General features: G+C 35.9%; 1 pseudogene; it reads left to right on the top strand.

Annotated features, from left to right (window-relative positions):
* The window catches only part of LOC149553711 (laccase-5-like), an 83,551-nt pseudogene that overhangs the window by 42,162 nt on the left and 14,993 nt on the right, over window positions 1-26,396 (top strand).

Genomic DNA, 26,396 nt, shown 5'->3' on the forward strand with positions numbered 1-26,396 from the left:
AATCTTCATGATAGGCCTAAATTTCAAATTTCTCATCATTTCAACAAATAATTGGCATTGACTTGTAATATTTAATTCTTCAAAAAATAATCTCCACATATGATTAACTTTTCTTTGACAAGTACGCTTGCTAATCTTGTCAGGCATTGATTTCAAAATGTTAGTATCATATCAATCAAATATTTTGGTTTTCTAAAATGAATTCTAGAAGGTGTTCTGATCTCTTCAATTCTCTCAACATTTTGAACATCAATATAAAGTTGAGTGTATTGCATACCTTGAACTGAAGATGATGTGCCTTGGCAATAAGATGTAAAAGATGGAATATCACCTACTTGATGCGTTGATGTTGTGCTTTCAACATGACATGATGGAGTGTGTATATCGTCGAATCTATAAATCAGTGTCTCTTCAACATGAGAGGATGATATGAATTCAACATTGGAAGATGGAGTAGTGAATGATATGACTCCAACATTCGAAGATGGTGTAGCGGATGATATGACTCCAACATTGGAGGATGGTGTAGCTTCACAATTAAATTGTCTTCTTGAGCGTAACAATCTCATTCATTCTCTTTGTCTTTCTAATTCTTCCTCCTTGTTTCTTTGTACTGGTGGTTCTTGATCCTCTTCGAAAGTTAATTCTTCATCATTGCTTTGCAGTTTTCTTTGTTCATGTAGTAATTTCATTTTATCTCTTTTAATTGTCAAATCTCTCTCCCTATCTGCATTTGTTTGAATCTTTGGTTTCTTCCTTGGCATGATGATGATTTCTACATGTCAAATTATTCAAACATCCGAATTACTTAAAATGTGTAAATTACAAATTATTCAATTACATATAAAAATTATAATTATTTGAATGAATACACAATATATATCAAACGACTTGTCAAATTTCTAAACATTTCAAAATAACATTTCATTCAAATATACAATTTTTAATGAATTCACTATATATTACATAACATATCAAATTATAATCAAATTTGTATCTATATATCGACAAACAATATTTAAAATGGATTGCACTAACCTTTTCTATTAAAATAATATTCAAAAATTCTTCAAGTCTCGTATCCAATGATTGAATTTGGTGTTTGCTAGCTTCCAAAAGTGTTGAAATAGTGTTTGCTAGATGTTGAAACCCGTGTTTTCTGTCAGAATAATAGAGAGCATAATAGACCAAAAGTTAAAAATGGATGAAATGGGCCCCAAGGTTGGTTTTTGACTATTTTTTGGTGATTTGAGATAGTGCATACGCACCATAGTGCATACGCACTACAAAGCGTGTATGCACTATAAAGTGCATATGCACTATAGTGCGTACGCACTATCTCAAAACACATCACTCCCCATCCTCCCTACTCTCTCTCCCATCCCCTCCCTCTCTCTCTTCCTACTCTCTCCCATCCTTTACTCTCTCTCACCCTCCCTCTCCCACCACCTACTCTCTCTACCTCTCTCACCCCCTCTCCTCTCCTATCCCTAACTCTTGAGATCTCTTGCACACACTCTTATCCCCCCTATCTCTCTCCCTCTCCCTCTCCTACCACCTAATTTCTCTCCCCCATACCCTACTCTCTCTCTTCTCTCCCATCCCCTACTTTGCCTCTCTTACACACGTTTCCATTCCCCCTCTCTCTCCCTCTCCATCTGCCTACTTTCTCTCCCCCATATTTGTACTCTCTCTACCACCCCCTACTCTCTCTCTCACCCTCACACTACTACTACCTACTATCTCTCTCTTTCAAGTTCTCTCTCTCCCTCTCTACTCTCTCTCCCCCATCTTGTACAAGCTCTCTCTGCCTCTCCCACTCTCTCTCCCATCACCTAGTTTCTCTCCCCCATCCCCTGCTCTCTCTCTCTCTCTCTTGTCTCCTATCCCCTACTCTCTCACACTCTCACACTCTCCCCCATCCCCTATTCTCTCTCTTCTCTCCCATCCCCTACTCTCTCACACTCTCACTCTCTCCCATCCCCTACTCTATCTCTCTTACACATACACCCCCATCCCCCCCTCTCTCTTTCCCTCTCCCATCGCCTACTTTCTCTCCCCCATCATTGTACTCTCTCTCTCTCTGCCACCCCCTACTCTCACACTCTCACACTTTGTCCCATCCCCTGCTTTTTCTCTCTTACACACACACTCCCATCCCCCCTCTCTCTTTTCCTCTCCCACAGCCTACTTTCTCTCCCCTGTCATCATACTCTCTCTTTGCCACTCCCTACTTTCTCAAAACACATCACTCCCCATCCTCCCTACTCTCTATCCTCCCTACTCTCTCTCCCATCCCCTCCCTCTCTCTTCCTACTCTCTCACATCCTTTACTCTCTCTCTCACTCTCCCTATCCCACCACCTACTCTCTCTACCTCTCTCACCCCCTCTCCTCTCCATCCCCGGCTCTTTAGATCTCTCACACACACTTTTATCCCCCTATCTCTCTCCCTCTCCTACCACCTAATTTCTCTCCCCCATCCCCTACTCTCTCTCTTCTCTTCCATCCCCTAATTTTTCACTCTTACACACATTCCCATTCCCCCTCTCTCTCCCTCTCCCACTGCCTACTTTCTCTCCCCCATCGCCATACTCTCTACCACTCCCTACTCTCTCTCAAACTCACACTAATACTACCTACTATCTCTCTCTCTCAAGTTCTCTCTCTCCCTCTCTACTCTCTCTCTCTCTCCCATCTTGTACAAGCTCTCTCTAGCTCTCCCACTCTCTCTCCCACCGCCTACTTTCTCTCCCCCATCCCTTGTTCTCTCTCTCTCATCTCACATCCCCTACTCTCTCACACTCTCATACTCTCCCCCATCCCCTACTCTCTCTCTTCTCTCCCATCCCCTACTCTCTCACACTCTCACTGTCTCCCATCCCCTACTCTATCTCTCTTAAACATACACCCCCATCCCCCCTCTCTCTTTCCCTCTCCCACTTCCTAATTTCTCTCCCCTATCATCGTACTCTCTCTCTCATCCACCCCCTACTCTCACACTCTCACACTCTCTCCCATCCCCTACTCTATCTCTCTTACACACACACACTCCCATCCCCCCTCTCTCTTTTCCTCTCCCATCACCTACTTTCTCTCCCCATCATCGTACTCTCTCTCTGCCACCCCCTACTTTCACAATTTCATGCATTCTCTCCCATCCCCTACTCTCTCACTTTCATAGATACACACACTCTTATCCCCCCACTCTTCTTCTTCTCTCCCATCCCCTACTCTCTACATCTGTCACACACACTCCCATCCCCCCTATTTCTCTCCCTCTCCCTCTCCCTCTCCCACTCCCTCTCCTACTGCCTACTGTCTATCTCTCTCAAGTTCTCTTTCTTCCTCTCTCTCTCTCTCTCTCTCTCTCTCTCTCTCCCCCATCCCTTATTCTCACTCTCTCTCCCATCCCCTACTACTTTCTCTCAAACTCTCACACTCTCTCCCATCCTTTACTCTATCTCTCTTATAAATAAATATGCATTCCCATTCCCCCCCCCCCCCCTCTCTCTCTCTCTCACAATCCTTGTCCCACTGCCCACTCTCTCCCATCCCCTACTCTATCTCTCTTAAATTCTTCCATTCCACCTCTCTCTCCCTCCCACTCCCTCTCCCACCACCTACTCTCTCTCTCTCTCTCTCTCTCTCTCTCTCTCTCTCTCTCTCTCTCTCTCTCTCTCTCTCTCTCCCTCCCTCCCTCCCTCCCTCTCTCTCATCCCTCTACCATTTCCTACTCTCTATTTCTCTCTCTCCCCTCTCTCATTCTTGAATCTCTCTCTTTGACACACACACACCCATCCCCCCTCTCTCCTCTTCCATCCCCTACTTTTTCTCTCACTTGTTCTCCCTCTCCCACTCCCTCTCCCACTGCCTACTCTCTCTCTCACCCTCACTCTTACTCTCTCCCTCTCCACTCTCTCTCTCTCTCTCTCTCTCTCTCTCTCTCTCTCTCTCTCTCTCTCTCTCTCTCTCTCTGCTACCCTCTAGTCTCTCTTAAATTTTCATACTCTCTCCTATCCCCTCCTCTCTCTCTCTCTCTCTCTCTCTCACACACACACACACACACACACACACACACACACACACACACACACACACACACACACACACACACCCACACATTTCTATTCCCCCCTATCTCCCCCTCTCCCACTCCCTCTCCCATCACCTACTCTCTCTTCCATCCCCTACTCTATCTTGAGCTACTTTGTCTTCCCCCTCTCCCATTCCATACTCTCTCTCTTTCACACACATGCACTCCCATCCTCCTCTCTCTCAAGTTCTTCCTCTCCCACTCTATCTCCCATCACCTACTCTCTCTCTCCTCCATCCCCTACTCTTAATCTCTCTCTCCCAACCTATACTCTCTCACACTTCCTCTCTCTCCTATCCCCTACTTTAAATCTCTTTCCCCCATCCCACACTTTCTCTTTTCCACCCGTACTCTCTCTCACACTTCCTCTCTTTGCCACCCCTACTCTCTCTCTCTCATCCTATACTCTCTTTGCCACCCCTACTCTTTCTCACTTTCTCTCTCCCATCCTGTACTCTCTCCCCTCTCTTATCCCCTACTTTCTCTCTATATCTTTCATGCACACACATAGCCATTCCCCTATCACCCCCCACCTAGTTCTTTTTTGCAACTTACATCTTAATAGTACGTGTGCACTATAGTGCTTGCACCCTATAGCATGCACGTGCTATTTAGAGCTAAGGTTTAAATAGTGTGTGTGTGCTATAGGGTGCACACGCTATTTAAACCTTAATCAAACCCAAGCCTAAGGATTGGTTTTTCCTTGGAGATCCAACCCAAACGTTTGGATTTGATGAACAAGCCTGAGACATGTTTTCCAACAAACATACAAAAACTGATTGTTTTTTCTTCTGTGCTCCCCTTCAAGATTTCTCGTGGTTGGGTATCGATAAGATCAGGTTACATAGCATTATAGGTCTCTGTGTTAGCTATCTAACTATATAATTTATTTTTAATTTGAACTATTTCAAGCCTTTCATCTATAATTTCTTTTGAATGTATGTTCATTTTTTGTCAAAAACCACCACGTACTAATTGGGCTATAGATTTTAGCTCGTTCATCAAATTTTGTAACAACTTAGTTTTTTAGAAACTAGACTCCATTCTACACACTTTGAATTTTTTTTATTATTATTTTAGATTAGTTTTCAATTATTTCTAGGGGGAGCACACAGATATTTCACATTTTTGGGATGTGTCTAGTTAAAAAAATCGTGAAAAAAAAATATACATTATAAAATTACTCAAAAAATTTGGGATAAACTACATAGTGTTAAGTAACTTTTGACCAGAGCGATTAAAAAATTTCAAAAAAAAAGTTAAAATTTTAGGGGGGCCACACTTTGTACTGTGCTATGTTTTTTTGGAATAAACAGTACCACTTTTTGTGGCCCCCTTTTTGGAGGACCTAAAACTAAACCATTTTGAAAAAAAATTAGTAGTTTAGAAACTAGATTCAAAGGACCACGACTTTTTTTTTTTCATATCTAAACATTTTGAGCGTAACTATCTTCAAATTCTTGTTGAAGTTCAAAATTTACAAATTTCAGGAAAAAGGTGTCCACTTATACCCCCCTTTTGGCACCACAACTTTGTGCACTTGCCCAATACCATGTTTGGAAGGTTATTAGAAAGAATAATAGATCATATAGGAAAGGAAAGATAATCATAGAGGACTACATCCTTCATAAATATATCTAACCAACATGATAACACACACACACACACACACAAAGAGGGAGAGAGAGAGAGAATCTTGCCTAGTAAAGTTTGTGTGCCTTACCTTGAATCATAGAAAGAAAGGATTGAATGGTCTAGTAGGTTTTTGTTCCTAAAAGTCAATGATAAAGACAAACAAAAAACCAAAAAACTAGGATCAAATGGTCTAACAAGTTTGTGTTTCCTTTAGTCAATCATGTGCACTTGTTAGTAGCTTGTGCAAGAAGGCATATGTGTATGTGCATCCACTCGTGGATTAGAATACTAGTATCACCATAGAGTGTATATTTGTTTCTCTAGGATGGAGAAGTTTCACTAATACCCATTGAGGATTTAGAAAAAAAAAAAAGGTGCATTTTCTCAGGATGGAGAGATGTCATTGATACCCATTGAGGATTTAGAAAAAACCAAAAGGTGCATAAAAGGTAACACAATACTACAACAAGGGAGTATGTATGCTCCCCTCCTTAGGATGACTTTGTAGACATAGAAATTGCAAGAATTAGAATCAAAGATAACTACTATTAAACAAGGAGATATCCTATATCAACAATGTATACCAAAAACTTCATAAAGAGCCTTAACTCTTATAGGCTAAGTAAATGGATAAATTAAGAAAGGATATATCGCAAATGAGAAGAGACCCTTGAAAGGAAGAGATCTTGTGTACAAGACATCTATTTCTAAGAAGAGTGGGCCTTGAACAAAGATAACAAATTCAAAACAAAAGTAGGAGAAAATAATAGGAATGCACCTATTTAGCTTCCTATGTATAGGTAGATTATTGTATATCTATTAAAAATTGTGGAGATACATTGCATTCTCAATTCAAGATTTAAAATAAATTATAAAAAATACTTATCAAAAAGGGTTTTACACAAGGTGAATCCTAACATTTATGTTTTTTTTTTCATCATTTAGATTTTCACTTCTCATTTACAGTTGATTGCTTAACTTGGGGCTTGACCAAGGCAAGCTCTCATCCAACCCAACAACAAAAATCTTTTATTTTCTATGTGTAGGGCCAAGATAGAAAAAGTTTCCATGCAAATCCAAAAATAAATCTTTGGAAGCTTTATGGAGAAGTTGGTTTGATTTTTTTATAGTGTCATTACACTACATAAACTCCATGGAAAGGAATCCTTCCTCAAGATTTAACTACTCCTTTCTACCTTCTTGTTAAATTATTTGTGGGTTTTTTTTCCTTTCAACAATTTATTCAAAAATCCACAATCGAATATTCAAAAATAGAAATAGATCCTTTACTTTCAAAAATAGAAAACATCTTCCTTTACATATTTGAAGATGAGTCATTTATGTTTTATTCTATTTTACATCTATGTCTTAGAACTCTATCTTAATTGGGTTGATTATATACACATAGCATCTAGAACTACTTTTTCTAAAAGATATTGTTTCAATTTGACATACACATTATCCTATAAGGGCCAAAGAGTGTATTTTCTTATATTACATTCCCCTTTATAATTCAAATACTATATTGGAAGACTTCTTCCATCGATTTCTACCTAATCTAGTTTGGATTGCAAGTGGAATTATATTTGGATATTCCCCTCTTTCCCTCACATACATTTTTGAATGGCTTAGTGGCTTGGATAAGTAGAGATCTACAATATTATTGAAGTGTGCCTCTTTCCACCTATAAAATAATTTTCTATGAAGAAAATTGTTTAAATGATCATTTTATTCATATAGGATAAATTAAATATTAAAAAATGAGATTTAAAACTAACATCTTATGGAAGATTGGATGTACTCAACTAGGCTTTGAAAAACTATATGACTCTTGTCTTGATTCCTTCTATGCCTTGTGTCTATCATATGACATTTACTATGAACTTTTTTCATGTTTCTAATGGCTTCGGCCAGCTTTGACCCATCAATTGATGTTGGTGTTGGATTTGTTTCTATTGGTGCTAATGTCTACCCCATGAAAACATCCTCACAAGTTTGTGTCCAAGGTGTTCCACAAGCTAATTCCTCTCAATATATCATTCTTAATTCTCTAGATGTTGATAATACCATGGATTGAGAAGAAAACCCTAATAGGGTATTTTGTGGGTTGCACTCCTTTTGAAATCATGCTTAGAGAATGGACTACCAAAGCCTATATTTCTGATGGAATACAACTTAAAGGAATTCAAAGGCTCACTAAGGGTGTTTTTATTTCATTTTTCTAACCTTAGCCACACCCACTACATTTTTTCCCATGGTAACTAGATTGTTAGGTATTCCCTCTTAGGTTTGCATATGTGGTCACGAGACTTTACTATGTTAGACAAAAAAAAAATCTTCGGCTCCCTATGTAAGTTGAGTTTCCTAGTCACCCATTGCATTGCTGGACCATGCATGCTATTGCACAAATGATTAGTAAGGTCATTTGCATAGAGCATAATAAATTTTATAATGCTCATCCCCAAAGAAGGGTTTGTGTAGAGGTTGACCACTCATTCGACTTCAAAGAAATAGTTGATATTTAGATTGTAAATACTACATTCACCTAGAAGGTGCTCTATTTGAATTTATTGAACATGTGGTATTGATGTCAGTCTACTAAGCATAAGATCAAGAATTTTTCAATTCTTGAGTGCAACAAACATCCTTCCAAAGAGGTTGATCCTATTGAGGCCTTGGAAGAATATAAATTGATGATAGGTGTTTTGTAAGGGAGAAAAACCATTTGGCTCTCAACAAACCTTCTTTATTTTCTACTTAGCCTTCCCCGAAGCCTATCATGGGCACCCCTAATGTGGGTATGCTTTTTTTAAATGTTCATTTTCTCAAGATGCCTTCTTGAAACCCTATTTCTCAAGGGATAGTGGAAACCTCTGTGAGTGTCTCTTGCCCCACTTGGTTTTGCACTCCACAGGTTGCTTCTATAATTTTGACGCAATCTCTTTTTTGCTCCCATCTCACATGGCCAGTCAAAGAACACTAATGGTGGGGAACAATAAAATATCTTCACAAGAGATTCCTCTCCTACTATCAATATCATTGTAGCTTTCTTCCATTACAATTTTTCCTCTCTTGGAGACACAAAAGATCTGCAAGAGTGTTCATTATGAATTTTATTTCCTGGAATGTTTGAGTTCTTATCGACTTCCCTAGAAAATATTTTATTCATGATACCAGACAAAGATTAGGCCTAAAAAAAAAATTTGTCTCTAGGAGATTAAATTTTTTAAGGTTTCTTCTCAACTCACCTTGCTACTTTATTTGGCTGAGTAGTAAATAGTTCCATATTTTCTTCTCAGCATGATGTTAGTCAAGGTGGTGTAGTTACTCCTTTCTCCCCTCATTTAATTTATTTTGTCATTTTGCATGGTTTGTCCTCATGTAGAAAATAGTTTCAATTTTCTTGTCTTTTCATAACCATTGTTTTAACATAGTTATTGTTTATGCTCCTAATGGTGTTGTGGAAAGATAATTGGATGGAAGATTGATTGCAACCATCCACCTGGGTTATCTATGGGGATTTTAATATGGTTGAGTCAATTTTTGAAAAAAAATGGGATTTTTTCTTTTCAATGAACAATTAGGGAATGCGAAACCTAGTTCTACATGCATAATAAATTTGGCCTTTTTTTAATCCCAATGCTAACCATCAGTGTCCTAGTGGGATTTGGCATATTTGGTCCAACTTTTGAGATGGATTTGACATGATATTTAAGTGTCTTGACCATGCCATGCTTGAGTTATAAAAAAATTCTGGATTTGATTGTGTGAAATTTTTTATCATCACACAATCAAATTTGGAATTTTTTTTTTTAATTCATGTTAATGTATTTTGGAAATCTTATAGATCTGATTCATGCCATACTTTTTGCATAATATTTTTTTGAATCCTATTATGAAGATTGGGAATTACCTGACATACCCCTTTTTGATATGACCTTATCAGACCACTATCCCATTTTCTTTTCCATTATCTGGAAAGTTGTGCAACAATGCCCTTCCAAGTCACATTTTTTTCTTGAATGCTTCACTTCTTCAACATGACACCACTACTACTTATGTTATGTGTATTTAGAATATAGAACCAAATCTCCACTCACAAGGTGGGTGGATTTAGTCGTGGAATGATGCTATCACCCATACAATGAGGTTTCTTCAAATTTATGGCTAGAAACTTGCAATGTGTCACTGGAGATCTTATGAGGCCACTACTAAATAGCTTTGTATAATGTTTGACTCTCTAGGCATGAATCTATTTGATAAAGACTTGCAACTTTGACTTTCCAATGTTCGCCATCAGAAGAAAATTGGAGACAACTATGTCATGTAGGGACCTCAGGTCAAGGCTCACCTTCATTGGCTTAATGTTGGGGGCCATGCCTCTAAAGAGTTCTTTCAAGATATTTGTGCTTGTTATACCACTATGGGGATAATGATAATTAAGGAAGGTCAAATAAATCTCTATGAGATTCTTGATATTCTCTAGGTGTTTGTTTTTCATTATGTTAAATTCATCACTACTCGGGGCCATTCTAATGCTAGATATCAATCCTTATTGAATTGCATTATTTTTGTGCCTAACTAGCTTGAGGCTGAGAAACATATTTTATATGAGAAAATACTCAACATCTCCTCTTAAGGAAGCCATCTCCTCCACAATGGATAACAAGGATCCTCAGTGTGATTGGTCTTCATGCAAATTGTATAAAACCTTTTGGGAAACCAATGGTTGTGATCTACATTAAGTGTAACTTGAAGCTTTTCCTTCTAAATATATTGGCAATATCATCAATAAAGGAAACATTAAATTCATACCTAAGGTCAAAGACCCTGAAGATATTTGCAGCTAGAGATCTATCACTCTTTTGAATGTCTCCTATAAAATCACTGCCAAGGTGCTAGCCCTAAAAGTTTACCATCTCCTGCCTTTAATTGTGTGCTTAGAGCAGGATGACTTCATCAAATTGAGATATTCATGATAACATAATTGCTATTTGGGAAGGTATGGAGTGGGCTTCAAAATCATAGATACAAAAACTTGTACACTACTACTAATATCTTTAATATCTGATATTGCCTTTGTTGTTGTTCACATAAATTTATCAAAATTCACACTACTCTAATCATACATTAGGATTTTTATTACATGCATATCATACTCACTTTAAGAAGCATATTTAACTTCTCATTTACAATTTTTCTTTATATCTCATTGTTTCATTAATACCTTCTTTGTTGACCTTCATACCTTTACACAATTGCCAAAATATAAAATCAATTCTTTCTAGGTTAGGGTTAACGTATAGGATATAATCTCTAATAAATTAAAAAATCATTTTGGTAAGAAAAATAATTCCTTAACCCAAAATAAATATTTCCTTATCTTGCCCTTTGTTCTACCTGTATAATATTGTATCTAGTAAAATCATTATAACTCTTTTTATATTCATCATACTATCATGTGCTCTTGCACACGCCATCCTCAAGGTCTCTGCTATCTGTACCTAACTCTACATGTGTCAATATTGGTTCTATGAACTATGTTTATCAAAACATTAACTGTTCTAACAAATGAACAATGTAACACTTAGATAATTTTCTAAGTATGTAATCCAATTCTTCATCCTTATGATGTGCTCACTTCATATGACTTATGTGTTGTTGTAAATGGCATTATGATGTTTACCAACCTAGTGAAATTTCCAAAAATCTTCCCTTTTAGCATTGATGACAATATATGGAAAAATTGGCTAAGTCCCAAAATAAAACATCAAAATTTACAAAAACTTGTGTCGCCTTTACAAAAAAAAATTAAAACTATGGATCATCATATATGTACCATCTTTCTTTCTTTATCCTAATTGGTACAACTCCCCCTTAGATTCTAATTATTCACTCTATTACAATCTTCTATATACAATTTTCCTTATCTCTCCACCTTTGAAATCAATGATAAAGGTGTCAAAACTTATATACATGTCAAAATTGTTTTACATCTTTCTTCACATTGAATTTTCTATCTGGGAGATGTAATCTATAAATTTTGAATTCAGGCTCCTAAACTCTTTATGTCATGTGTCCTTGACTTCCTTAGATATATTGATGAGGGCACATAGTCCATAGGATGCTGCCTCTACTACATTAGTCTAAATAGATGAACTTTTCATATAACATCTTTGGTACAAGACATTCATCCCATTGCATCTGCACATTACTGGTCTTCAATGTTAGGTATTCTCTAAATGATGAGAACCTCTTTATTATTCTTTATTTCTTCATCTTAATAATCTTTATATCATCATTCATATGTGCATTAGTTGCTTCTAAGTCTTCAATCTTAGTGGTTGGTCGTTGAAGTTGATATACCAAGTTATGTAGCTCATTTGGCTTCCCATTTATCTCTTCATTCATGTCCTTGGCATAGTTGTATGACATTGTACATTATACATACAATTTATTTCCTTCTATTAGGCATTTTCTTAATTTCTTGATACAAGTATCAAGTGTTATCAGATCATTCCTGATATTTGTGCACACTGTGTCAAACATTTGTTCATGATGCTTTGCATGTTCTTGTGTTAATGCCACTTTTGATAATTGGGTGAACTCATTATCAATAGCTTTCACTAATTTCTTAGCTCTCAACTAGGGATCTTCCTTTGTCACCTTGACTATAATGGTAGTCTGCCACTATTATGAAATTTCGTCTAATGACCTTTCAAGGTTCTTTACTTTCTTTTTCCTCTCTAGAAGTTTTCTCAAAAATGATATCAGTCCAATATCATCATCATCATCATCACTATATAAGATCTCCAATGCATATTCCAATGGAGATTTTGATTTCTCAGGAGTTTGTAACAGAATATCAGCCTCATGCTGAAATATGACTCCATGAACTTTAGTTTTTGTGTGCTTTAGCTAGGGAAAGAATGTTGACTCTTGCATCACTATCATCTAGGTATTTCTAATCTTTCTTTCTTTCTTTTGCTCCTTTGCTTCCTCCTCTTCTTCATTTTCCTCATCTTCCTTTCTCTTCTCCTCTTCTTCTTTTGTCTTCTCTTCTTCTTCTTTCGTCTTATCCTCCTCTTGTTTCCCCTTCTCCTTTTCTTCTTTCTTCATTCTCTCTTCTTCCTCCATCTTTTTCTTTTCATCTTCTTCTATTTTTATTCCTTCTTCTAACTTCTTTTCCTTCTTTGTTTCTTTCTTTTTCTATTTATCTTCTCTTTTCCCATTTTTCTCTTCCTCATCCACAAAAGTAGTATAATCTACCAAATTGTCAAGAGTAGATGCTTTGTAGTGCTTTGACCAACTACCTTTTGTGGTGCCTCCTCATATACTACATAAACGAGGGGTTCAATCAATGAAACCATGGTGAAGAGAGTAGAAGTGGTACCTTGGCACTCCTTTGACTAGCTACAATCCTAGGTTGGGTTATCTTTGGCTAGTTCTTTACTTGCTTATTATTTATGTGCTCAGTCAATGTTGGCATTTGCAATATTCTCAAAAAAATTGGAGACTTAGACTCAACACTATATGGAATTCCATCACCGAGCCCAAGATTACACACTTTGCTTTGTTTGTTCTTTTCTAGGGTTTTCCCCTAGGCCTACAAATTAAGTATTTGGGAGTCCTAGACCTTAGGTAATCTTTCTGTGGGTAACCTAAAACATTTTTTTCACATTTTCTAGTTTTTTTGAAGGGCTCAACAATATTGGCTCTAGAATCAAGAGTTTTTCAAACCCTTTCAACCCAAGTCCTTCTCTTGGCATATGATTCTTTTGGGAGATTCTCATAGAATTCCTTTCAAGTATTCTTAGATATGCAATGCTTTTAGGATGGAGATCTTATTTACTTTGTGGAAGGAAAGAAATGATTTTTTGTTCACTCATAGTTTTCTAGATAATAATGTTTTCATGTACACTAAGGATTGTGTATGTAACAATTACATGATGTAGATTCTTGTAAAATGTACAAGGCTAGACTAGAGGTTGCTCACCTTTAGGAGTTTCTTAATTATTGGGGTAATGCACTATGTTTGGTTTCCAGAGTGCATCTAGATTTTTATTCTATAGACTATGCTTTACCTTGTGGCCAACACTGGGGTCATGGTTCCCCTTCTCACTACTCCTAGATGACACATTCTCAGGCTCCCCCTTGCTCTCCTACATTTGGTTTTTATGGTTCGTGTCATTGCTCAACCTCCCAATGGTGGGGTATTGTCTAGTCCTTGGTTGCTCCTCCTACTACTTTGTTTTTGGTTATCCCTACTACTACTTTGTTTTTGGTTATCCCTCCTCCAGTAGAGATCAGAAGTGGCCAATCCCCTACCTGGATTTGGAAATCTTGCCTCCCAAGGTAGAGGGAGAGGAAAATACAGATAAAGAAGTTGTTGTTGATGACAAGTGGGCTCCTCTTGAGCCACCCAACAACCTTGCTGATGTATCAAGTTCTGATGATCATCATTATCATTCTCCCTTGGCAACCACTGCTTTAGTTGCCTAAGGGCAATTTATCTATTATTTTTATGAATCATTGTTAGCTTTTGGGCCTTGGGCCATGTGAACTCTTATAGGGTGATCTTTGCATCACACGGTCCTATTTTTGAAAATATGTAACTTCAATATTATATTTAATTTAAAAGGGACTATTCATAAAAAATAATAAACAAATAGTATTTTTAAGTCTTTGTCAAATATTTTTTTAAATTATATTTTAATTAAATTTTATATTAATTATAATTTAATTTATTCATATTAAATCATACATAAAAAATAATTTTACTATCAAACATCATATATATGGTAATTCTGGTGGTGTCCTCGCGATCCAACCCAACAAGACTAATTCACTCAAGATAAGATGGGCGGCTCAAACTCCATTTCTAGCAGCATCCAAGAAGGAGATTCAAACATTCTCTCCCAACCGTTTGAACTTTTTCCCAAAAGCTATAGTTTATCATATATTATTATATATTTATGAGTTTAGTTTTATTCAGCTTCAATCTGAATAGCTATTAAAACCATCAAATTCGAAGGCTACTCCATACATGCTAAAGTTTGTTCGCGAACCTAAAAAAATTGGGTCTATTCCACGAGGAATAAGGAAAAACCAAAATACTAAGGCCCCATTTGGTTGCTGGAAGATGAGGGCCAAAACTAGGTTATCAGGGGCAAAACCAAGTTTTGCAAAAAAAATTTGGTGTTTGGTTGGTTAAAATTATAACCCAATTTTCAATTTCATCTTCCAATTTTGGTCAAAAATTGGAAAAAGTTTCTTCCAATAAAAAGGTGGAATTCGAAATTAAAATCAGGTTTTGAATTTTATGACAGTTTTTTTAATAATATTGTGGGGTCCACAGTATATTCATCTTCCGTGTCAACCAAATGGATCATTGGCTTTCCAAACCACAAAACCAGGTTTTCGAAAACCTGGTTATAAGATAACCTGGTTATGTCAAAAATTCATCTTCCCCAACCAAACTGACAAAATCAGGTTGGAATATGGAATAAAATACTACGCGATGGGAGTGGAACATGTCAAGGGATTCGCAGATAAAATACTGCAAGACGGGATTGAAATAGAGGATTCACAAATAAAACAATTTTCATTTTTTAAAGACGGGAGAAAAATTCGTGACTTTAATCCAATATACAACTAGTGAAAAATGCCTGGGGAATAATCACTATAAAAGTGGTGAATGTTTAAGGCACAACTGAATAGTAAGAGTAGCCAAAATTTTAGTGATAATTAATGATAAAACCGATGATCAAAACTAGTTCAATCCTTGAGCTTATAGATTTTTTCATGCTATTGGCAAACTACCTTACGTTGTCACTGACTAATAAAGAATGGTTGTTTATAGAAACAAGCCATTCTTTTTAATATTTTGATGTGTAAGAATCATCAATGGCAAGAATGTCGAATATTCTTAATTCTTAAGCTAGCCTGGCTTTTACCTGCGGTATTTGTCACATCATGGGTTGCTCACACAACGCTGGTGGATCAAAAATTCATTGTGAGTCACCAAATTCATAGAACATCTTTTAACGAAATGTTGATTATGATAATCTACATGTTTTTGTTTTCTAATTTTGATTTTAGGACAATTTCTATAATCAATGCTTCTAATCATATTCTATTACTCTCTTCTTCAATTATATTTTATCTTTGAAATGCCAAAGTGTTGTTATACTATGAAAACGAAAAATCTTAACACATATGATGAATAGTATAAAACATTTTGGCATTTCAAAGATACAAAGCAGCAAATATGATGAATGGTAATAAACCTAAGCATCGGGCTTTCTCTTTTTGCTGGAATGACATGGTTCTCCCAAAAACGGGTTGTTTTGCTTGGTTGGCACTGCGAAAGTGCATACTAACTTCAGACAGATTGCAGAGATTAAATATTGCTCGTGAATTCCCATGTGTCCTATGTAATTCTGTTATGGAAATTGTTGACCATCTTATGTTACAGTACACTTTTTCTCAAAAATGTGGGACCTTTTCGAGAGTTGGCCTGTTCTTCATTCAGATGATATATATGCATGCATATGGTTGATTGCTCCTGTTTCAGTTATCTGGTCTATTTGGTGGGAGACTAACTAACGGATTTTTAGAAAAGAGGCTACGTCTGTGGAAATTATAATTATGTAGCTGGAGCATTCAATAGCTGAGAATGTTATTGCTTATTTGAAGAGTAGCAAAAAGAAATCGCTTATTTCAAATTGGGATATTCGTCCTCTCACCCCAGTTATTCAAATTACTTTACTTCTACAATTTCTTCAGTAGATAGATCCAAAGTGAAGTGGATTCCACCCAAGCAAGAGTTCATGAAACTAAATTTTGATGGCTGTTCCAAAGGTAATCCAAGAGATGCAAGGATGGGTGCAAGTTTAAGAGATCATAAGGGCAACTTGATAGGTTATTATGCTAGTCCAGTTCCTAGGGCCACAAACAACAAAAATCTCCACATTGAAGATGACTCAATGATAATTGTCAATGCATGTATCCACAGAACAATCTAGAATTGGAAGCTACATAAAATATTAAAACAGGTTTGGGCAATTATGGATACGTCTCCTAAAATGGTCATTACACATACATTGAGAGAAGGTAATGCTTTGGCTGAGCTATTTTCAAATGTGAGGAGAAATAAGATCAAGTTGAATTCATCAAAGTCCCTTTGCGCGGATGAAATTTTATTGGGAAAGATTAATGTTGTCGTTGGTAATGACAAAAATGTTAACTAAGATTAAGTGAGGTACTATCAACGGACAGATTTTGCATCATATATAGATTGATGAAATCAAAATATGCAGGTGGACATTCAGAATGCAATTTATGCATTTATTATTGTTGAATTTGAAGGCGTCCTTCTCTACATCAGTCATTCGGCCAGCAGATAAAATGGGTTTCTCAGTATTGATATTGATGTTTCTCTCATGCGAGTTGAGGTGAATTTCGATCTGATTAGATGCCCTTTAATCAAAATTCGAGTCAGGTCGGTGTCAGTGAACGTACTGGGCTGAGGTGTAAGCCATTTGATTATCTGCATATTAACTTGCCCGTATTTCAAATTCATTCTGAATGTCGTTAGGGAAAGTTAATATCTGCAAAAGATTTGTTTTGATTACATTGCATTTATATCTTGCCGCCTCTATCTCCTATTTAGGATGGTCATGCACAGTAATTTTAATTAAAGTGAGGTGAAGATTGGTAGTTGTGTGGGTTCTCAAATTGTTCTCTGCGGCTTTTGGGTGTCTGTTGTGTAGAGCTGTTAACCATGGAGGTAAAATATTATATTGGCAGTTCTTATTTTAGATGTTTAAATTTTAGAATCTATCTAATGGGATTGTGCCTCAATTGAATACATAGGATGCCCATTTTTTTAGTTTTTAAAAAATTATTTTGTTGCATCTATGTAGTCTAGGTTTAGATTGTTTGAAAGTTAAAATTTGGTTAATTTTCTTTGGGCTTCAATAAATTGTATAATAAGATAATGACTGGAGAGTTTCTTCCTGTGTTCTTCTCTCTACGAATCTTTGAATCAGGTTTTCTAAAACATTATAGTGGCTTACACCACTTTTGCCATATATATATATATATATATATATATATATATATATATATCATACACTGAGAGATTTCAAATTGTTAATATGATAGTCATTTCAAATTATTTTGTAGATTGACATTCAGAAAGTGACTCGACTCTGCAAGGAGCAAGAAATTGTCACAGTATATGGACAGTTTCCAGGCCCAACTTTATATGTTCATGAAGGTGATAATGTTGTTGTACTCGTACAGAGTAATGGACCTTATAATGTTACCATACGCTGGTATGTTAGATTTAATCATTCACATTTGAGTTGTATGCAAGGTTATTTTTCGACCAAGAATTGTTGGTACCTTCTACAGTTCAGAAGAGTTGATTGTTTTTAGATCCAATATCAATTTTTCAATAAGATTTGGGTCACATTAAGTGATATATCATTGTTAGAAATAAGTTACATTTGACTGTCAGTTGATCCACCCAATACTTGATATCAAACCAAGGTCAGGCTAATTGTTCCAAACATTCTGTAGAATAGGTTTTGAAGTTAAGAGTTATCTAGTAGGATCATACATGAGTTGATATAAAAAAAAGTTCAATAGTTAGAAGATAGTCATACAATAATTGTATTTAAACTATGTGGTGGCATGCTTATGTTTCATTTCTAAGAGCTATAGTTCATGGAGCTTTAGTCATTTATCCCCGCTTTAGAAAGCCTTATCCCTTTACTAAACCAGCTGCTGATTTTCCTGTCATATTGGGTACAAGTCTTGAGCCCAATTCCAAATTTATTTTCACTTTGCTTGAATTTATTTTCTAATGTTTGATCAATCTTTAAATTTATATTATGTTCTGGTCTCTTTTAGGTGAATGGTGGAAAGAAAATGTGGAAGAGGTGATAGCTAATGCAATTCAAAGAGGTGTTGAACCAGTAGAATCTGACGCATACACCATCAATGGCCAGCCAGGAGACTTCTTTGCATGCTCTGCCAATTGTTAGTTGCCCTTGAACAAATTAAGAGGGAAAATTTCTTATGTAAAAGGAATGTTTTCAGAAGTCTTAGTCAACTTACTGATCAAATTGAAAATAAATAAAACTTATCCTTACTTTGCTTCTTATGATAAATAGTTGGATTAACATGTTAGATGAATGGCAGGTTATCTAAGTGTGATTTATAGAACAAAATGGAAATTCAATTCTATTCTTGATTAAGAGTTTGTTTAAAATGTTAGATAAATTTTTTTGGGTGTCACATCTTTTATTTCTTGGATTAATTTTTGCATGGATAGAGGATAGTTCATCGAATGGAAGTTTTAGTGGTACTTTGTATTAAATTTTTGTATGACAGAGAATAGTCCATGGAATGGAAGGTTTAGTGGTAGCTTAAAAAACCTTTTATGAATCTTACTAAATACTAATCTTATAAATTAAAAAAATGTTATTGTTAATAGTAATAGACTATTTTTCTATTCAAGTATATATATTCATAATTGTAAATAACTGCAATATATAGAATATAAAGTATGATATTATTTGATTTTCATTCTATCTCAATAATAAATTATAAATTGTTACTAGAAAAATTGATAAAAAAATTAACGATAGAAAACATTAAATGTTTAAAAATTATTTCTTTTGTTTTAAGCATAATTATCAAATATAAAATTTAATATATAAATCAGACTTCTATTTTTTTAAATAACTTGTAAAAGGTAATTCAAAAACATAATGAAACTATATTTTATATAAATAAAATCACACTCTAAGAAACACTTATTACACATCCTATACTATAATAGCATATGGAAAGAAAGGATCACACTAATAAACAACTATTGAATATCACATGTTTGTAGCCTTATCATAATTAGGTGTGATTTGACACATTTTTATCATTATCATGCATTGTAACATTGACTAAAGTATCTCTTCAACACTTTAATCTTTCCTCAGAACTATTCTCTTCATTCTTATAATTGAATCTAAAAATTTTGATCTTCTATTAATCTAAAGTGATTTAATCATGTAGCATTATGTGGGTCTGTGGTATTTGATTAGTTCCAATAAGAAATAGAAACCTAAAATTGATTGAAAGAAGTTTGAGTGTAGATACGTCATGGGTTTTGATTAAGAAAAGCTATCTAATGAGGATAGTGAATGCCGCCATGAATCATGCATTTTTCTTCAAAATTGCAAAACACAGGGCCAAACAATGGATGTGCTTCTAACAAATTAAAAGCCCTCAGGGCTCTACTACATGGCCATTCAGCCATACAGCAGCCAAGCTCAAAGTGGTCGTTTCTTCAACCCTACAACAACTGCTATATGTTGGTAAACATATTTGTCACAGTAGAATTTGCCCAACGAAGTGTGAGGCAAACCATTCAGAACAGTTGGATAGGCCCTTGGTATGCATCCTTCCTCTAGGTTTAGAGGGGAAACTCCCTCGTATGATATGGATTTTGAAAAAGGATTTTCAAATAAAGAATCTAAAACTTTAAAGATCAGGAGAAAGTTGTTCAGGACAAGTACACAACACACCCTCACAACCTTCTTCGGTGGACAAGATTGATAACAATGGTGATCAAGAACTATGCTTGAAGGCAACTAGTATTACCAAATACATTCATTATCATTCATAAACACTCACATAGCACCATGAGAATGTCTACTACTGCATATAAAAATTTTGATTTTAAAATAAGAAACCCAAAGCACATCTCATTTCACTTCCTTGCACCAAGAAAGCAATAGAGATTTTTAAATTCAGCGATAAACAGTGTACATACTTTCCAAAATTTATCCCTCAATCAAAATTTTAGCATAGTGTTCCCTTATTTTTATAACCCAAAAAATCCACCTACAAAGCCAAAAAGAACCCTTATATAGACACAGAGGTTAATAACTACCTCTTTGTGGTTAATAACCACCTCCGAAATACGTGATTTGGGTGAGGTTAATTAACCTCAACAAAATTAACCTCAAATAACAATGGCCACTAATTGAAATGTATAGCTTCGAACATGTCTTCAAATTGTCGAATCATTGACTTGTTGTATTACTTGATAAGACTCTTCTTCATGATCATTGCCAAGTTGGACATATTGAGTATGGACAAAGAAATAATCTTCCACAACATCAATTGCTCATGCACTGACTATAGTCTTGATAGTGATACTACAACCTTGTCTTCCTATTGATATAAGTTATAGAATTTGCAATCCTCTGAGACTGATTTTGGTGAGTTGTCATCATATCCACCTATGAGTCACTGCATAGATGTTTGGTAGCAATACATAGTGTCCAGCTCTGCCTAGAAGGTCCACCATGCAAGCATAATGTTGTATTCTCCATGCAATGCCATATTGTTTAGTCATGGAGTTAAAGTGATGATGACCTTCATCCACTAGCCCTGAATGATTAGATGTAGAAAGCACTAAGATAAAGGCAACATGATCTGGTTTGATGCCCGCTTCTTGCATTTTCCATGATGCCACATTTAGCATACATAGTAGTGAGTGCATTGCTAACTCCAATATCTGTAATATATCCTCTTTTAATAGCATGAGCATGGCATTGCAATCCTTCTTTCAAGGTTGCCAAACTACCGCATACACCAAGGATACTGGGCAAGGTGATTTGATTTGGAATTACACTAGTTTTTAGTATTTTCACAAGAGTTTAAGGGCTTCCTCACCTTGATCATACTGGGTGTACCCTGTTATCATTCCCATCCAGGACACCACATTTCTTTTAGACATTCGGTCAACAATTTTGCGTGCATCATCTGTATCCCCACACTTAACATACATATCTACGAGTGCACTTCCAACGTGAAGAGTTGACTGGTAGCTAGTCTTAGCAATGAAGCCATGAATCCTCTTTCCATATTCCAAAGATGCTACGCTCACACATACATTTACAACCTTTCCAAAGGTAAATTCAGTAGGGTAAATGCCTACCATTTGCATTTGGTAGAAGAGTTTCAGAGCATTAAAACCTTGCGAGTTTTGAGAATACCCTGCAATCATGGCATTCCAAGAGAGAAAATTTTGTTTGGGAATTATTTTTTTCAAATAGTTTGCATGCATCTCCTGCATTTCCATTTTTAGTATAAAAGTTAACAAGTTGGTTTTGAAGAAATCCCTCCCAGTAAAGTCCAGTTTTAATGATGTGGGCATGGACCTGTTTGCCCTCTTTAAAAGCCTCAGTGTCAACGTAGGCTTGCAGAAGCCTTTCATAGTTATCTTCATTTTCTTGCAAACTTGAAACATTAAAATCTACATTAGCATCCAAGTTTCCATATATATTTTTTTTACTAGGAATGATATCGCTAGAATTGATCTCTAGTATGCTCTTGCAACTGCCATAATGCCTAAACCCTAAACATTTGGAAGTTGTGACATAGTGGAAGTACTTCAGAGCATTGAGAAGTTTGGAGACAGTTGAGTGTGTAGGAAAAAGGTGCATCTAGTGACATGAACATGAATAGGAAAAAGCACAGCTTTCATGGTCTGTGTAGGCATAGCCCAGAAGGAAATCTTTCTTGAAGGAAGGCACAATCCTTCCATCGCGTGTCCAATTAATAAGTTAAACTTGACTGCCTTATTTAATTTGTAAGCTTTGGTCCATTTGAGGAAAACTTTCTCACCAAAATTTTTGATTCGAGGAAATCTTTGTCGAGAGCTTGTTGGTAAATAGATTTGAAAATTCATTAGTATGTTTCTTCTGTAACGTAGGAAAGCAAATCCCTTTGTTAGATGATGGATAATTTCTTCCTCTGGTACACATCTAGATGGCCAAACCTCATACTACAGACTAGAAACATTTTACTAGGAACATCAGCTCACATGGCATTGTTGCCATCCTTGAAACTATCAACCTCTGCTTTAAAATTGTCGGATATTAAACCATCAAGAAGGGGACAAAAGATAAGTGGAAACATTTATTGCCAGTTGCTCTCATTAAAATGTTTGATTTCTCATGGAGAAATTTTAAATAGGTTAATAACTGCCTCATAGAGGTTAATAAAAACATATTTTTGGAAGCCACCATTAACCTTTAATGAGGTTAAGAAAAACATGTTTTAGGTAGCTATCATTAACCTTTTACGAGGTTAAGAAAAACATATTTTTGGTGGCTTTCATTAACCTTTTGGGAGGTTAATGAAAACATATTTTTGGACGTTATCATTAACCTTTTGAGAGGTTAATGAAAACATGTTTTTCTAGGCTATCATTAACCTGCAATAACTTGAGGCTCAGAAGTCAGATTTTAAAAGTTTCAAGTGTTGTGCGAAGCTGGGAACGAGCCAATGACATGAAGATTTAGAAACTCACAAGAATTAAAAAATAAAATGGCCATTTTAAAGCTTAAAATCAAGCAAGTTTCAAAAATTAATCATGGCTTACAAAATTGAAACAAATTTTATAACCAGGCAACAGCTGGCTCTTACTGGGGACAAGGACTGACAAGGACGAAGCTCGAATCTAGAATAAATAAAAGAGTGTCTTATCCATTGGGCTATAAAAGAGAGTCATCTGAGGGACCAATTTAAAAAAGAGGGAACGAACACCAAAAATGGGACAATAGGAAGAAAACTAGGCACAACAAAAGCTCCTAACTAGACTATATACAAGGCAAGTATCCCTACTTGCAATGACTCAAGGTATAATCATGCACATCCACTGACTAGATGGGGAAAATAAATACCATGGTGTGCTAACATGTGACAACTCCCAAGTTCCCATGGGCTCAGATATAAGTCCGCTCCTTGAATTCTAATTATGAGATTCTTAGCACGCTCCACATCTCTAGATAAAGGGATGCATCCAAACAACCAGGCTTCATAAAAAATTCTCAAACTTCAAAATCATCTCCACTTCCTATTGCCTATCATTGATGAATTCATTTTGAAAGATTCAAAGTATAAGACTTTCAAGTTTCTCAACACATTTATGATCTTCTCTGGTACCCTGAAAACCCTCTACTTGAGTTTCTTGTAGTTGGTCATCATGAAGTCTTGAATTCATTTCTAACACCAGACACTCTTTCTTTTCCATGAGAATGATTTTTTTTTTATTCTCTATGAAATTATTCCAATATGAATGCACATCCTTTTCACATTGAATCTTCCCATGATGTATTTCTTCCTCTTCTTCCATCAGATCGCTCAAAGAAGAAACAATCATCCTTTCCATTTGGATGCATGAATGGTCTATTGAGTCTATCTGATCAAGAGAATTGATCATCAAGTGACATTGATGTAAGGAAAATTCTTTTAAAAGAGCATCATCATCTATGCCTTCATCTTCACATTTTTCAATCATTAAATCACAACACATTTCTTCAAGGCGAATTACTTCTCTAGTGCAAGGTACCATCATAATGTTTTCTTCACTATGGTTTCCACTTGTGAACTGGAATGCTTCGAATTCAAGTTTCATTCATGAGGAAGAATAAGAACTTGATGTGTCATCTTCTCTTACTTGAAACTTATTTTTCATTTCCATGTCTATTGTACTTGTCATTAAAAATTCATCAATGTTTACACAAGCTTGGTGCATTAATTTTTCTTGATGACCATCTTCACAAAATGGGAAAACCTCATATTCCACTTGCATGTAACTTGGAAGGGGATCTCTTGATAGCTCATCATCTTTCTCTTGAAAATTATCTTCTACTCTTGTGATGATCATTCCACTTTCTAAAAACTTCTCAACATCTGCAAAAGTAAAGACTTCAATCTCAGGAGTTAGTGGAGATGTCCTCAAGATTTCACTTGAGGTTATTTCTTCACCAGTGATGGTAGAAGATTGTGAAAAATATTCTAAAGAGTTGACTTCATCAATAGATTCCTCATCATTAATGATTAGGGGTGAATTAATAGGAAGGTCTTCTGCACAGAGAAAGTCATCATCTGAAGCATTTAGGCACCAATTAGGAATAAAAGTAGTATGAAATTCATCTTGATCTGCATTTCCCCCATCTTTAATCATATCTTCTATAATTCCTTGAGAAATATTTGATATTTCTTTTTCCTTCTCATTAGGATTGAGATGATTGAATACATTCTCCTTTTTTTTGGAATTTTCACAATGATTCCTTGATACATTACTAGACCCTTCTCCCATAAACATCATTTCTTGACCATTTCCCTGATTAGACATAGAATCCCCATCTTCTTTCATGCATGAGGATTTAGAAGAGTCATTTCTAACATTTGGATCAAGAGATATTTTTTTACCATGGAAATAATTCTTGGATGAGTCTTCTTTCTCAAGTTCTCGCAATGTTGGAAGTAAAGAAGGATGTACATTGTCAGGATCCAGGCATGCATTGCCATAGAATCTTTTTAAAAATTCAACTTGATTAGGATCAATGGTAGCATGATTTTGATGAGCAATAGGTGTGGAAATTGGGGCACCTTTTTGACCAACACTATCCATCTTTGATTGACATGAATCACTTTTTTGGTCAAACTCTTCCTTATAATTACGTGTAGAACTTGTTTTTAAAGATGATTTAGGCTTGTGAGAGAAAAACTGATAATCTTTACCATCTTCTTGTTTGATCTTTTGCAATGTCTGGAGCAAAGGTAGATGAGTCTCTCCTGGATCTAGTTTCTGTCCACCATAGAAATTCTTCAAGAAGCTAGCTTGCGCAGGATCAACAAAAAGATGATTTTGTTCAGGCAGAGGTGCATGAGAGATACTTTTATTATTCTTCATCACTGATTTAGATGAAAGACATTTTTCATTAAAGCCTTCTTTATCTTTATATGCTGAAACTTTTTCCAAAAAGGATTTTTGATCATGAAAAGGAAAACCATAATCCTTTCCATCCTCTTCTTCAATCTTTTGAAAAACTTGAAGTAAGTGGGGATGAACCGTTTTAGGATCCAGCCTCCTGCCACCATAGAAATTCTTCAAGAATTTGACTTGTAGAGGCTCATTAGGAATTTTTTTCTTAGGATATTGAAGGTATTCATCATCACTATCACTTTCAACTTTTTCCCTATACCAAACCATGATTCTGAATTTCTGCCTTCAAATAGAGTCACTGATAGCCAATCTTTTAAAATAGAGTTGCCAAGCTTCATTCTAGGGAAGGTACCTTTAATCAACCATGTTGTTAATTATTGTTCACTTAGTTTTAGATGTGACCAAGGTTTTGCCTGTTTCTTCTTGGAATGACCACTACTCATTCAATAACTACAACGTTTTCAACAATAGGGGCTCTTCACAAGATTTCTTCGAACTCTTCTTCTTCTTCAAGAACTTGATTCACTAGATGGTATTGTTGAGCACTTCGTCTACACCTCCAGGCTAGATTGTTCAAGTCTGAGATGATATCCTCCTAGGTGTCTTGAAAGCCAAGGTTCGGTTGGAGAATAGGAAAAATGTTCTCATGCAGAAGCACCATTGTGCTTCATTATAGGTGACTGCCAATCTTTCTTGTTCAGTCTCCCCAGTGGAGTAGCCAAAAATCTGTTGGTAAACAGGTTTGTCATAGTAGAATTTTCCCAGCGGAGTGTGTGGCAAACTGTTCACAATAGTTGGATAGGCCCTTGGTATGCAGCCTTCCTCTGCATTTAGAGGGGTAGCTCCC

Source organism: Cupressus sempervirens, chromosome 6 (assembly GCF_028749045.1).
Source record: "Cupressus sempervirens isolate cs-2001-9-10 chromosome 6, ASM2874904v1, whole genome shotgun sequence".
Taxonomy (NCBI): domain Eukaryota; kingdom Viridiplantae; phylum Streptophyta; class Pinopsida; order Cupressales; family Cupressaceae; genus Cupressus; species Cupressus sempervirens.